We start from the raw sequence: 14,487 nt of genomic DNA, 5'->3' as shown, positions 1-14,487 counted from the left end.
GGACTTGGGAACCAAGAAGCACACAGCTTTGTGACAAGATTCCAGCACTGATGTTTGTTTCATTGAATCACTGTTGCAACTTGTGCTGACACAGTAAACGATTTTCGAACTAAATACTTTATAAAACCTTGCTAACACATGAAATATGATGGATCACTGATCAAATTGGCAGCATGGCACGGCATTTTATAATGCATGCACATGGCAAGCATCAGGATGTAAACAGCAAGCTTGACATCACAGCCTTACAAGAAAAACCGAAAGTTGGCAAAGGAAAAGTTCATATGCTACTGATATTTTGATAGGCCTTTTTTTTATTTTTTAATTACATTGCATTGGATTTATTTTTGCATTATTTTATCAAAAAGTGACTAAGCCATACATCTAGCAAAAATTCACCAATTCTATGAGAACCTACTCAGTAGACCTTTAAAACTGTTCACTTGTCTGGTTGCTGTTTGAATTTAGTTATAGCCAGTTGGGTTTGACTCTTAGTAAAGTTTGGCCAGTTCTAGTTGCACCCCAGTTTGTAGTTGTCCCATTATTTCTTCCTAACCCCCTCTTTTATTTCTCCCTATTCAACAGCTTGGGTCTGTCCTAATTATTGTTTAATGTTGATATTAGATTAGTTAAGAATTTTACCTGGTAGCTCCCCATAAGAGCTGGAGAGAGGGTAGAGTGCCGGAGGAGTGCCTGTATTGTTCCACTTTACTAGGGAAAAGGGGACAAGTGTGAATGTAGTAGTTTCAGAGGGATTAGCTTGTTAAGCGTAGTTGGGAAGGCTTATGGGAGGATCTTTATTGAGAGGATTAGGAGAGGAGCAGAGGGAGTAATTGGTGAGGAATAGTGTGGATTTAGGACTGGTAGAGGGTGTGTAGATCAGATTTTTGTGTTAAGACAGATATGTGAGAAAGCTATAGGAAAGGGGAAGGATGTTTTTTGGGCTTTTATGGATCTGGAAAAGGCTTACAACAGGGTAGACAGAAAGGCACTGTGGGAGGTTTTGCGGATATACGGGATAGGAGAGAAACTTCTAGGAGCTGTCAAGAGTTTTTATGAGAGTAGTAGAGCTTGTGTCAGGATTAGAAATGGAGAGAGTGGTGGTTAGAGGTAAAGTTGGGACTTCGTCAGGGATGTGTTATGTTGCCCTGGCTGTTCAACTTGTACATGGATGGGTGTGGTACGAGAGGTAAATGTAGGGGTGGTGGGTCAGGGATTGGAGATGGTTAAAGAAAATGGAGAAAAGTGGGAGGTGAGCCAGCTGTTGTTTGCGGATGACACTGCACTTGTGGCAGGATTGGAGGAGGGATTGAGGAAGTTGGTGACAGAGTTTGGGAGAGTGTGTGATAGAAGAAAGCTGAAGATAAATATGGGTAAAAGTAAGGTGATGAGATGTTCAAAGGGTGAAAGTGGCAGCAGACTGGAAGTGAGCATTAAGGGAGAGCAACTGGAGGAAGTGGATAGTTTTAGATACTTGGGTGCAAATGTGGCAGGAAAAGGTGGAGTGGAGGTGGAGGTAGAATGTAGATTGAGAGAAGCGAGTAAATGCCTTGGTGGTTTAAAAAGTGTAATGAGGAATAGACATTTGGGAATGGATGCTAAGAGGAGACTGTATGAAGGAGTGATTGTGCCAACACCACTGTATGGGGCAGAAACATGGAACATAAGAGAGGAAGAGAGAAGGAGTTTGAATGTGTTTGAGATGAGGTGTCTGAGAAGTATGATGGGGGTTACTAGGCTAGATAGAGTGAGAAATGAGGAGGTGAGGAGGAGAACGGGTGGAAAGGGAGTTGGGAGATAGGGTTGATGAAAGAGTATTAGGATGGTTTGGACACATGGAAAGAATGAGTGAAGAAAGACTAGTAAAAGAGGTATGGAAGGCAGATGTGGAGGGAGTGAACATGAGGGGACATCCTAGGATGAGATGGGTGGATGGGGTGACGGGGGCTTTGGGGAAGAGGGGTATGTCTGTTGAGGAAGGATGGGAGAAGACAGAAGACAGGGGTGAATGGAGAATGGTTGTATATGGATGATATTGTGATGCATGAGGTGGAATGGTTGGAGGGATGGGGGGTGAGGTAGTATGTGTGAGCAAAATTTGACACAGCCCAAAGGGATTTCTCCCCGTCTTCTCCTTTTAAGCATGGGGGGGGGGGGTTGCCAATTTAATGAAGCGGCCTTGCTGTGGATGTGCTGTGACTTGCGACACTGCCTCTGACCCAGGGTAGTGGACAAGGTGCAGTGGCAAGTAGTCTTGTGTGATCAACTCTGTAGGAGTGACTGTCATGTGGCAAGTAGTTGCCACTACCTCTAGCAGTGAGTAAAGTCACCTCTTGTGGCTGCAGCTTTAGTGTTGTACCTTTAGCCACAAATAGTGGCATGTTTGAAATTATGACATTACACCTTGCATGATTTTTTAACATAGGTACCTGAACATGTTATGTTATCTGGCCAGCAGTATAAGGGTGTACAGACATATTCCCTGATTTATGAAGGGACCCTCTAGCCTCCTGAGGTATAGGAAGCTAGTGAATAGTTTTGTTTTAAAATACTTTTAACCACAGGTTGATATAATTCATCAATTAATCTGTCTGCAGTCCTGATCTCTACAGTAGACCCACAGCACTAAGGTAACCACTACTGGATCAGCCCACAAATTGCTCAAGAAAGACCTATGAAGTTTGTATGTGTCCTACTTCTCTTGCACTTGTTTAGTTTTACACGACTCCTATGCTCTTTCATAATAATTCAGTTTTGCATTTGATAGACCTGGGGAGGTGTTGAACATGGTAAGTTAGTATTTAGTATTCCACTTGTGTAATAGAATTATGTAAGGCTATTTTAATAAAATATGAAGTTTCAATGCTTCTAAATTAACCTGAAACTGTGGTATGAATGATAGTAAAATCACAGACAATTAAATTCTTGCTTATGTTCCTACAGCTGTAGTAAACATGATCTATTTCCTCCCCTTTCCTGTTTTACATGAAAATGTTTCAAGACCAGTGGCAAGTACCTGCAATTGATGATCCATGAAGATGTTGGTAATTGCTCCAGACCAAGACTTGAAACTTTTATACCTTTTCATTCCTGTAGCTTACAACTGGCACCCCTTTACACCTTCCACTTGTCCAGACACTGCAACAGTTTTCAGTCATAGACATAGGCACAACTCAAAGAGATTGAAGTCTGATTACAGATTCACCAGCATGTCAAGTCAGATTGGATTAGATTTTTAAGAGTTTAAATTTTTTTGTGGTTTAAAATGTTTCCAAAGGTAATTTGATGTTTTTTCCCTTTAAGCCACTTCTAATTCAAGGAAACCAAGCATTTAAGGTCAAAAATACATTTTTGATTAAAATACTACAAAGGCAAAGAAGCTCGCAGGCTGAGTGGGTTATGGCGGTTCAAATCCTGCCACCAGCGAAGTTGAACCAAGGGCATGGTTCATTAAATTCCATGCTACAAAGCCTTCTGGTAGGGGGAGTTTGTGACTTTAAACCATAAATGAAAAGAATGAAAGTAAAATATGATTACTTGAAAAATGGACATTTTTATCAAAAGGTTGCAAAAAAAAAATTGATCTGGGTTAATTGCAAATCATAATTTTTGGCAGTCCAACATTTTAATGGTGGTTAAATTTGGTTATCAGATTCAAAAATGCAGATCTGCCCACCTTTGCACTTGAAGCTAATATGGGAAATCAAGGCACAACTGAAACCAATCCATTCAGCCACTCAAAGGTTTGGATAATGTGTTTAGCATTATTCTAAGTATGCAGTAACTTTTCCTGTTAACGGTGCTTTGGTGACTGATGGAAGCTCCTCAATCAACACTGGGAGTACAGTCCTAGGTAGCCCTTTTAAGGAGAGGCAAAACCCCTCAAACTAGCTGTGGGTTTTCTGTACACTGTGAAGGAGAGTTACAGAAAACCCACATATACAGGAAGCTATCTACATTTTTTTCAGCCATCACCCAGACAAAATTAAATACTGTGTAGCTTTGGGCCTATTTCTTAGAGCCCTCAGAATTTGCAGTCCACCTTTTTTTTTAAACTGAATTAGCCACAATACATCCCAGCTTACAAAAATAGGTTATCCAAATTGGTTCCTATCAAAAGCATTCACCAAAACTAAAATGAGTTTCTATAAAATTACTCCTAACCCTAGTAGTAAGTTTGTTTGTATCATTCATTTTACCATTTAATAATACATTTCAAAAGTAAGGATAAAATAAATTATGTCTTCAACTATCCCAACAGTCTATTCAGTAAAGTGGTAAATGTCCATCATAGAGTTAAGAGGGATGACAGCCAAGGAGTTTACAAAACACCTTGTAGACATTGTGAACGAGTTTATTGGAGCCAAACGGAAAGAGACCTCAAACAAGAATAAAAGAACATACTCCGTGAAATATGCACAAGAAAACTCCTGCACACCTCAATGAAAAACCATATGGCCTTGCCCCAATAGATTATCGCTGAAATACAGTTTTTCAGTAAATGGCCCAAATGTTTGAAATGACCCCAGTCAAGTAGATGTGATGTCAACCATCCATTTACTTCTTTGGACTGAAGATCCTGTTACTTAGCCACCTGCCAAAGTCCCCATCAAGAATGACATGTCCTCTCACTTTGTCAAGACCAGTGTAGCTGTGAAGGACAAGCTAGATGAACTTGTTGCCAAGTTTTTCTTCTCGTGCAACTTGTCATTCATGGCTATGGATCATCCCTCCTTCTTTGAACTCATCCAGGCTCTTGGTCCTATCACCCACCCAGTCATAATCAACTCATTCAGCCTCTTCTACATGAGTTCACACAAGATCTTCAGATCCAGATGAAGAACCACCTTAAGGGAAAGACTGTCACACTTATTGAGGATGGCTGGGTAAACATCCATTATGATCTAGCCCATACTACTAGATTGAGTGCTACCTGCTTCCTGGATGCAAAGGATACAGGAACCCTTCAACAAGACAGCATGAAACTGCAAGATGTGTCAGTCATCAATCTGCAATGCTGAAACAAGAGTTTGGATTGAATTCTAATGCTGTCACTGACAAGAAGAATATGGAAAAAATGCAGGAAGATCTGCAGATTGAGGACTCACACCTCAATGTGTATGGTTTTCAGCCCATTAGCTCAATCTCCTTGATGGGGACATCACTCCAGAATCCATTATGAAATGTATCAGTGAAATTTCTAAATTCTTATGTAATCATCATGCTCCTTCTGGATGACTGTAGGCATTCCCTGGCAGCCAGAAACCTCAGCTGCCTGGTAATACTTGCTGGAAGTCCCAGTTAGCCAGTATTGATATATTCATCAACAACTGTGTCCACTACATATATATAGTACAACAACATGAATCTGAGATGGTCTTGGGCATTGTGAGACAGATCATGGGCTCAAATTTGTCTTGCCAGGCCTGGCATCTGAAAGAATAACTCTCTCCCATTGTAAATGCACTTGATGTGTCTCAGTAGGACAACTCAGGTCTTGCAGTGGTATGTGATGCTTGACTCAGTTTCCTGGAGGATCCTATTCTAGTTCAATATTGGCAAGCTGTGAAGAAATGATTTGAGCAGGTTTTACGACCATGTTATCTTGTGGCACACACTGCATCCCAAGTACCAGAGCAGCTGTCTCATCCCAGATCAGTGAGGAAAAAAAAGAAAGAAAAAAATGTAGACTATGTTGAAGCTGCCATTTGACACTAAATTAGCACCATGCCCTTCATCTTGTTGAGACATATCTCTGCACACTGATGGTACATCATCTGCATCAGTTGAGAGAATATTTTCAACTTGTGGGATGATACATTCCAAACTATGGAACCATTTGGGTGTGGACAAAGCTTGTTTCTTTGTTATTGTATGCTTAAAGGGAAGCAAGGAGGTGAATATTAGGTAGATTACAGACTCCAAGTACAACTTGCTACTTTTCAGTTTTAGACATCTGAGCAACTTTGGAATTTAAGCTGTTAGTACTTACCTGTCTGGCATAAGTATAAAGAATGTTTATCCATAAACCTTGCTTGTAGGTAAAATGAAGCATTCATGTGGTTACTGATGCACATTTATTATTTCCACATTATGAACAGAATACGGACTCCAATTACAACTTGCAACTTTACAGTTTTAGACATTTGTCTAAGTAATATTTATGGAATGTGAAGCATTTAGTACTTACCTCTGCAATATGCACAAAGAATACTGATCCATAAACCTTGTTAGTAGGTAAAATAAAGTATTCATATGGTTACCAATGAACATTTATTATTTCCACATTATGGACATTTCTTCCATTATTTCCTATTTTCTACCACACACATGGAAAAAAAATCAACCCTGTATGGAAAGTATCTGTTGGGAAAGAATTCTAATGTATCTAGTGTGAGGCCACTAGATGACAAGCAGCTAATGCTGCATTAAAGGTGGACTGATACATGTGAGTGAAATATACAGGATAAAACACCATTATGAATTACAGTTAACACTGCAACAATTTCATGATCTCTGCACGCTGCAAGTGAATCTGGTTGTACAAAATTAATAGTTACTTTTCTCTATTCATGTATCAACCACAGGTATCAAATAGATCAGTTACAATGCTTTTCTGCTCCTTAGTAAATGACATAAATCAGGGCAAAAATACATAATGTCAATGCGGCATTGAGTTAATGGTGATGATCTGCAGATCTTGGACTGGGACTGGTGTAAGGAGCAAACCATGAACCCCACTGACACTGACTGGCCTCTTCACCTCATTGCCTCTCTCTCCATGCTCTATTCTGACTGATGCCTGCCACTTTCATTCAGCTCAATGATGTTACCTCAGCAAAGGCTATTTCACCTAACCCCTTTACATATCTCTGTTCAACTTCAGATCACTGGCAAGAATGGAACTAATGATCCACCGACCTACCACATGGAAGTCTCTCCCTTACTTTTTGTGAACTAGCAAAACCTATTTATATACCATGGGTTTTCCCCCTATAAGAGAGGTAGCCTAGTCAAAACCCATATACCCACTACCCACCCTTTCCTCCCTCTCATTGTAGCTCCTCATGGATGACAGGTTGTCCCTGTATCCTGCCAACTACCCTGATAGAAGCAGTGCAGCAAGATAGTACATCCACAGTAAGGCCACTTCACTTAATCTGCAGTGCCCCCTTCTCACAGAAAAAGAGATGGGGAGAAACCCCTTCATGCTCCATCAAAATATCATTCACACATAACTACTTCCTAACCTCCATCCCCTCCCTTCCTGGCATCACAGTATCATCTATACACAGCCACTCTCCACTCACTCCTACGTCTTGCCTTCTCCCTCCCTTGCTCAACAGATGTTCTCCTTTTGCTCAACACCCCTTTCACCCCTCCATCTATCTCATCCTCTGTCATCACTGCAAGTTCACTTCATCTACCTCTGCCTTCCACACCTCTTTTACCAATCTTTCTTCACACATTCTTTCCATGTGTCCAAACCATCCCAGTACTCTTTCATCAGCCCTATCTGCCATCTCCTTTTCCAACCCAGCTCCCCCCTCTGTCCAACCTTGTAACTCCTACCATACTTCTCACATTTCATCTCAAACACATTCAAACTTTTCCATTCTGCCTCTCTTAAATTCCAAGTCTCCACTCCATACAGTGGTTTTGACACAATCATCCCTTCATATAATCTCCTCTTTGCACCCATTCCCCGATGCCTATCTTATATCATGACGCTTTTTAATCGCCCAATGTATTTACTTGCTTCTCTCAATCTACAATTTACCTCCATTCCTCCCTTTCCTGCTACATGCGACCCCAAATACCTAAAGCTATCCACTTCTTCCAGCCTCTCTCCTTTCAGAATTATGTCCAACTTACTACCATCCTTTCCCATTGTATATCTCGTCAACTTAATTTTGCCCACATTTACCTTCATCTTTCTCCTATTGCATACCTTCCCAAACTCCATCACTAATTCCTTTAAGGGGACCCCCCACCCAATTTTTTTTTTCTGAAGGATCTTGCTGATTTTTTCTGTGTGATATCTAGGTCTGAGGAAACCTTCACAGCTTGAGTTTTATTCAGATCTGACCAGTTTTTTATTTTTTAATAAAAAAAAAAGTAAAAAATGCCATATGTTTGGGCTTTCAAATCCTATCTCCTCTTACAATTTTTATTCGATGTCTTCCATTTTACAGCAAAAGAATCTTCTACACATATAAAAAAAAATAGAAAGTTTTTTTAATATCTTTGTTTAACGCCGAGGAAAAAAATATAAAAAAATTATCGAAAAAAACGCAAATTTTTTACTTTGACACGTTAAAAAAATTCTATTCAACATATGCAAAAAAAAAAAACTCATTTTTTGTCATTTATCTAGCTATTAATAGAGACCTCATATGCAAAAATCGGTTGAAAATTGAGGGAGGAGATAGACTTTGTGTATCAAAAACTTACATTTTTCAGAAACGCGTGTTAAAGTTTTTTTGTTTGTTTTTTTCCTTGGTTTGACTAAATTTTACATTGGACCTCCTAAGACCCATTGAAAACAGGTTCCATTGTATTTTCATGATGATTTTGCATCGTTCAAGTAACTCAGGCACTTTGTACCCTCCTACAGTGTAGGATATTATTCACTCAAAGTGAGGGTCTCATAAGGTGCCACCTTACTCTTTGTCGCAAAGTTTGAGTTCTGGGTCTAGAATGACCCAGCAAGGTAGTCTGATTGCTGGAATTCAGCTCTCTTTCTTTTCTTGGGTTTCCTTTCTGGTGTTGGAACAGGCTCGTGCTGCATCAGGGACATCACTGTGAGGTTTGAGACTAAACCCAAGGTGTTGCAACAAGGAGGCATCTTTGTAGCCACTTGTTAGCAAACAGTTGTTTGCATAGAGACAACATGTCTGATATAGGTGTAGAGGACAGAGGATCAGGTGCTGAGGATGTGGATGTAGATGGCAGGGAGAGAGCTGCTGGAGGGAGTACTAGTGGTGGTGGCGGAGGTGGTGATAACAAAGTTGATGCTGGGGTTCTTTCTTTCTCCCCTTGAGTTGCAATGTAGACATTCTTATCTTCTGCAAGTGTGCCTTTTGTTTGGATAGCTTAGGCATGGCTAATATCTTCAAATATCTCTTCACTGAAAAATAGATGCGAATTTCACACGGCAAATTAGTGAACGCGGCAAGCTAGCGTGTACATGTCCTTTACTTTGTAAGGCTTAGACTACTGCCAGTCGTGCAGGCTGAACTTCCTCACACCACATACTCACGTGCATGCCGGACATAAGAGAAAAGGGTTGGCCCTTTAAACCCTTTAAAAATGGCGGTACGATAAAAACACTTTACCAGCATCTAGAACAAGATCCCTACTATGTATTTATGCAATAAAACAATTTTTTCAATTTTTTCTTAAATCTGGGGGCGGGGGGTCCCCTTAATCCCCCTCTGACCTTTCCACAAGTGAGGTATCATTAGCAAACAACAACTGGCTCACCTCTCACTTTTCTCCATTTCCTTTAATAATCTCCTATCCCCTGCCCATTACCCTTGCCTTTACCTCCTGCACCACCCCATCCATGTACACATTCAACAGACATTGCAACATGACACATTCCTGATGCAGGTACATCTTTACCTCAAACCACTCAGTCTCTCCATTTCTAATTCAAACACAGGTTTACTACTCTTGTAAAAAATCCTGACTGCCCTTAACAACATTCACCCTATCCCATATATCTGCAACACCCCCACATTGCCTTCCTGTCTACCCTGTTATAAGCCTTTTCAAAATCTGACCCATGCAATCCCCATCTTCCCTAAAGCCATACTGTTCCTCACAATTAACCCCTCTGTTCCTCTCCCAATCCCCTCAATTAAAATCCTCCCATAAACCTTCCCAACTACTTACAAACTGATCCCTCTGAAACTACTACTCACATTTGTCCCCTTTTTCCTTGTATTACAAAATTGTACAGGTACTACCCTCCCTTAGACACACATTAAATAAACTCACTAGCCAGTCCACTATTACTGAACAATACCTCCCTTATTCAGACACTCCACATGAGATCCATCCAATCCAGGAGCCTTACCTATTCTCATCACTTTCAGAGCTACTTGCATCTCATCTTTTCTTATTTCTCCATTTTCTTCTCCCATTGCCATCATTTTCTTAGCACCTCTCACTGCTACCACCAGTCCCCCCCTATCCTCATCCACATTCAACAGCTTTCTAATATACCCCACCCATCTTCCCCTTACTGTCTCCTCTTCCATTATCATCTCTTCATATGTGCTTTTTACCGTTTCTTTTCTACTTGACTCACCTCCCTTTCCTCTCTTAACTTCCTTCCAAAACATCTTTTTATTACTCTCAAAATTTTCTGTCATACTCCTTCCCATTTTACATCTGCTCTCCTTTTTTGCCTCCATTATCTTATGTTTTGCTTTTCTTCTTTTTTCTTTATGTCCCTCACATGTTTCTCTCATCCTACTTTACAACCAGTCTGTGAATGCTCACTTCTCTTCTACAACCTTCTTCACTTTATCATCCCACCACTTACTACCCTTCTTTTCCCTCCCATCCTCCTTCTTCCATATACCATCTTTGCACACCTTGTCACTCCTACCTCTATCCTATCCTTCACCACCTCCCACACTTCTTGTTCTCCTGCTCCTTTTCCTTATTTAACAGTTTACTCTAAACACCTCCTTACTCTGTACTTTTCACGTTTTTCCACCTATCCTCCACTCTCAACTCGCCTTCCACCAAAAAATTATCTGATATTCCCCCACTCTCTGAACATGGACATCCAAAACTTTACCTACTCTTTTCCTGGATACCACTACATAGTCCATCAAAGCCTTATCAACCACCCTCTCCCATCTGTACTTATACTTGAATTTATTCTTATACACTGTGTTAGCTATCATTAACTCTCTAAACACATCTCCACCATTAACTCCCCATTATGATTTTTAAATGACACTCCTGCTCTAGCACCAAGATCTTCCAATACCACTACAGTGGCATTTTCACCCAAACTCTGTAAGCACTCATTTCAATCTATCCAAAATGCCTCCTTTTCTTCTACACTCTTCTCACCACCTGGCCCTTATACACTTACAAAGACCCACATCTCCCTTCCCAGTTTCACCTCCATCTGCATTAATCTTGAAGGAAAAGCCTTCCACTCCACCACAGATTTACCTATCTCTTCACTTACTAGTGTAGCCACCCCTTCCCTCCCTTATCCTCCCTCACTCCTGACACCCTCACCACTGCACTCCCAAACTCAAAATCACCATTTCAACTTTGGCTCACTTAATGCCAACACATCAATCTTCCTGCATAGTGTACCACACCCACACACATTAAAAGACCAAAACCTTAGGGTTCAGGTGGGAAAACTTCCAGATTCTATTATGCCTCAAGTTTTTGTAGGAATGTACCACTCAGGGTTACAGAGGGTAGGATGACTAGTCCCATCACCCCCATCTCTTTTTTTAGCTGCCTTTTAAAACCATAGTGTGAAAACTCCGTGGCAATATTTTTTCTTCCACAGGGGAGTAGGTGAAAATGGACATATAGACAAATATATTCAGAGAAATTGTACAGGAGAGCATTAAAAGTGGTGGTGTGTGGGGGGGACAGCATAATGGAGGGACAGTTGCACTACAATAAGGTAGCATCATTTCTATGAGTAGATAGTTCCTCTGTCCCTGACAAAATCATGTCCATAAGGGCACCCCCATATAGACCCTAAAGTATCAGCTGTATGCTACTGAATATATTTTACCATACAATAATATGCAGCCAGTACCAGTGACGGGGAGCAAAACCCTAGCAAAACTTAATCATTTATATTCATTGAACTGTGGATGTGACAGTGAACACGGGTTTTATTTCCCTTTGCAGAAGCTTACCTTCGTTTTGATTCACAGAAATACAGGTTACATGAATGATTACATGAACTTGAAATGCTTACATTCCCCACCATTTGACTTGTTTTGCTTGCAGACAATAAATGAACATATGTTTTTGGACAAAACATAACCTTGTATTGTTTGTCCTTTTCTAGGGCAACTGGCTTTGTAAAAGTAAATTGACAATCTTCAGAGGCTGCTAAGCCAACAACTTCACTCTTATCATCCACTATTTGAATGGTTCCACTATTGGGTGCATGCATGTAATAAATATATATATTCCTGTTACTCAAGATTTTCGATCAAGCCCAATTCTGAAGAAGGAGAGTAAGTATTTCCATAATAATATCCACCGTCATAGCCACCTGAGAAGTTAATGCAAGAAAGCACCTCTTTCCTACTGAGCCTCATACCCAAGGCTGGATTCAAAGGCACGTTCTCTGGGATGGACGAGGGGTCAGCTCCCCTAATGGCCTTCAGAATGTGAATACACTCTGTGAGGGTCAGCACGTCAGTATTGATCACATTGTCAACAAACTCGTTGCAGGACATGTCAAGGAATTGGACCTCCTTCAGTAAGTCCCCTATCTTCTCCCGAACTGCACTCCCTGATGGTTCCTCCTGCTGGGCTAGCTGAGCTTTTCCCCTGCCATGTGATGAGTTACAGTTGGAATTCAAAGTATCTTAATGTATGAAGTTGATGGACAAATACTAAAATACTACTACATACTACAATTAAAAATGCAAATACATGGGAGCATTCAAAGTATATTAATGTGTGAGCTTGATGGACTAATACTAAAACACCACTACGTACTATAATTGACAATACAAATACATGGGAGCATCCATCATTAATCAAAACCATGAATATGACTACTGTACTTACCATCCAATCAGGGCTTTGAAGGGGACAATCTCAGAAGAAAATTTTAGGCTTTGATCCATCAGCAAATTCTTGAAGCTTTCTTGGCTCAGATATGATACAGTTTCAGAAAACAAGTTCTATTTTCACATATACTGACAAATAATAGGAGAGGAAGCCATTCATACAACCACTCATACAATGTCGCTATCAACAAGTATTCAGTTGTGCCATTTGGATACTACTGGGTCACCAGAATCATAGTGAACGTGCTTGTTATGGCACAACGGTTTCACTCAAACTTTGTATGGTGCAAATCCAGTTTCCAGTCCAACAGATTCTATGGGATGCTATCTACTCTCCCAACCTGGACACACTGGGTGACTGCCTCAGTTGAAGCAAAGTGCTTCCGAGTACAAACTCCTCACCTTCCGATGGCAAAGTTAGCATATGATGCCTACATCCATCCATCCATGACTTGTCTTATATATTCATTCTGGCTAATGCTATAGGAAGAGCTCAAGTGTGTTTGAGATACATATACATACAATGCCAAGATAAGAGGGAGAGAAGAGAGTGGAGGGGAGTGGAGTATGTAGGGAATGGAATGGGTGGGAATGATTTCTATGCCATTGTTTTTTGGCTACCTCCCTTGTATGGGTGAAAAAAAGCATTGGTTGTATGTGTGTATTTACTTAGTTGTATTTTACAGGAAGGGGAGCTATGCTCGTGCTGTCCCGTCTTCATATCTCGTTTTATCTAGACTGTTTTTAAATTCGTGTATCGTTTTTGCACACACCACATTTTCATCTAACTTGTTCCAAACGTCTATTACTCTGTGGGGAAAGTTGTTCCTTTTTAGGTCTCTTCTATAACTGTCTTTCTTGATTTTCTTTCCGTGTCCTCTTGTATCTCTACTATTCCATTTTATTAGATCCTCTCTATCAATAGTTTCTATGCCTTTCATGATTCTATAAATAGTTATCAAGTCTCCTCTCTTCTTTGCTCTAATGTCTGTAGCTAGTCTCTCTTCATATGATAGTTCTGAGAGTGTTGGTGCCAATTTCGTAATTGCTCTTTGTATTCTTCCAAGTTTTGTTATACATTTTTTTTGTACTTGGTGACCACGTCACCATTTCTTCGTCCAGGTATGTAAATGTCACTTTGATTGTTCTTATTAGATTACAAGATTCTCCAAAAAAGATTGTTTATATGTTTCTCAGGGGACATATTATTCATAATGACAAAGGATCACAAAGCATGCCGACAGGAGACCTTTTGGTCCATATCTAGGTGGGATGCGAAAAAAAATCATAATGTATGCAACAAAATACATAAATAAATGCATAGGTATAGTTGAATAACAAACAAACAGGTAAACAGTAAATAATAATAAATTGACACATAACTAATAATAAATGAAAATCAAACAGACAAATGATAACAAAACAAAAACAAATAATATAAAATAGATTATAATCATTACAGCATCTTGCTTAGGTGTTTATCTAAATGAGTCTTAAAGCTTCGAACTGAACTACATTGCACTACCTGTGCAGGAAGTTTATTCCATTCATTAACTACACGATTGGCAAAGTTGTTTCTACCTACTTCCAAATTGAATCTATTTCTGGATAGTTTGAGACCATTGTTTCTTATCTGATTCTCATTCAATGTGAAAATGTTGTCACTTTTCATGTTGTC

This window comes from Oratosquilla oratoria, chromosome 12 (assembly GCF_046742065.1).
Source record: "Oratosquilla oratoria isolate Oo_2021 chromosome 12, ASM4674206v1, whole genome shotgun sequence".
In the NCBI taxonomy this organism is placed as follows: domain Eukaryota; kingdom Metazoa; phylum Arthropoda; class Malacostraca; order Stomatopoda; family Squillidae; genus Oratosquilla; species Oratosquilla oratoria.
This window is presented reverse-complemented; position numbering follows the sequence as displayed.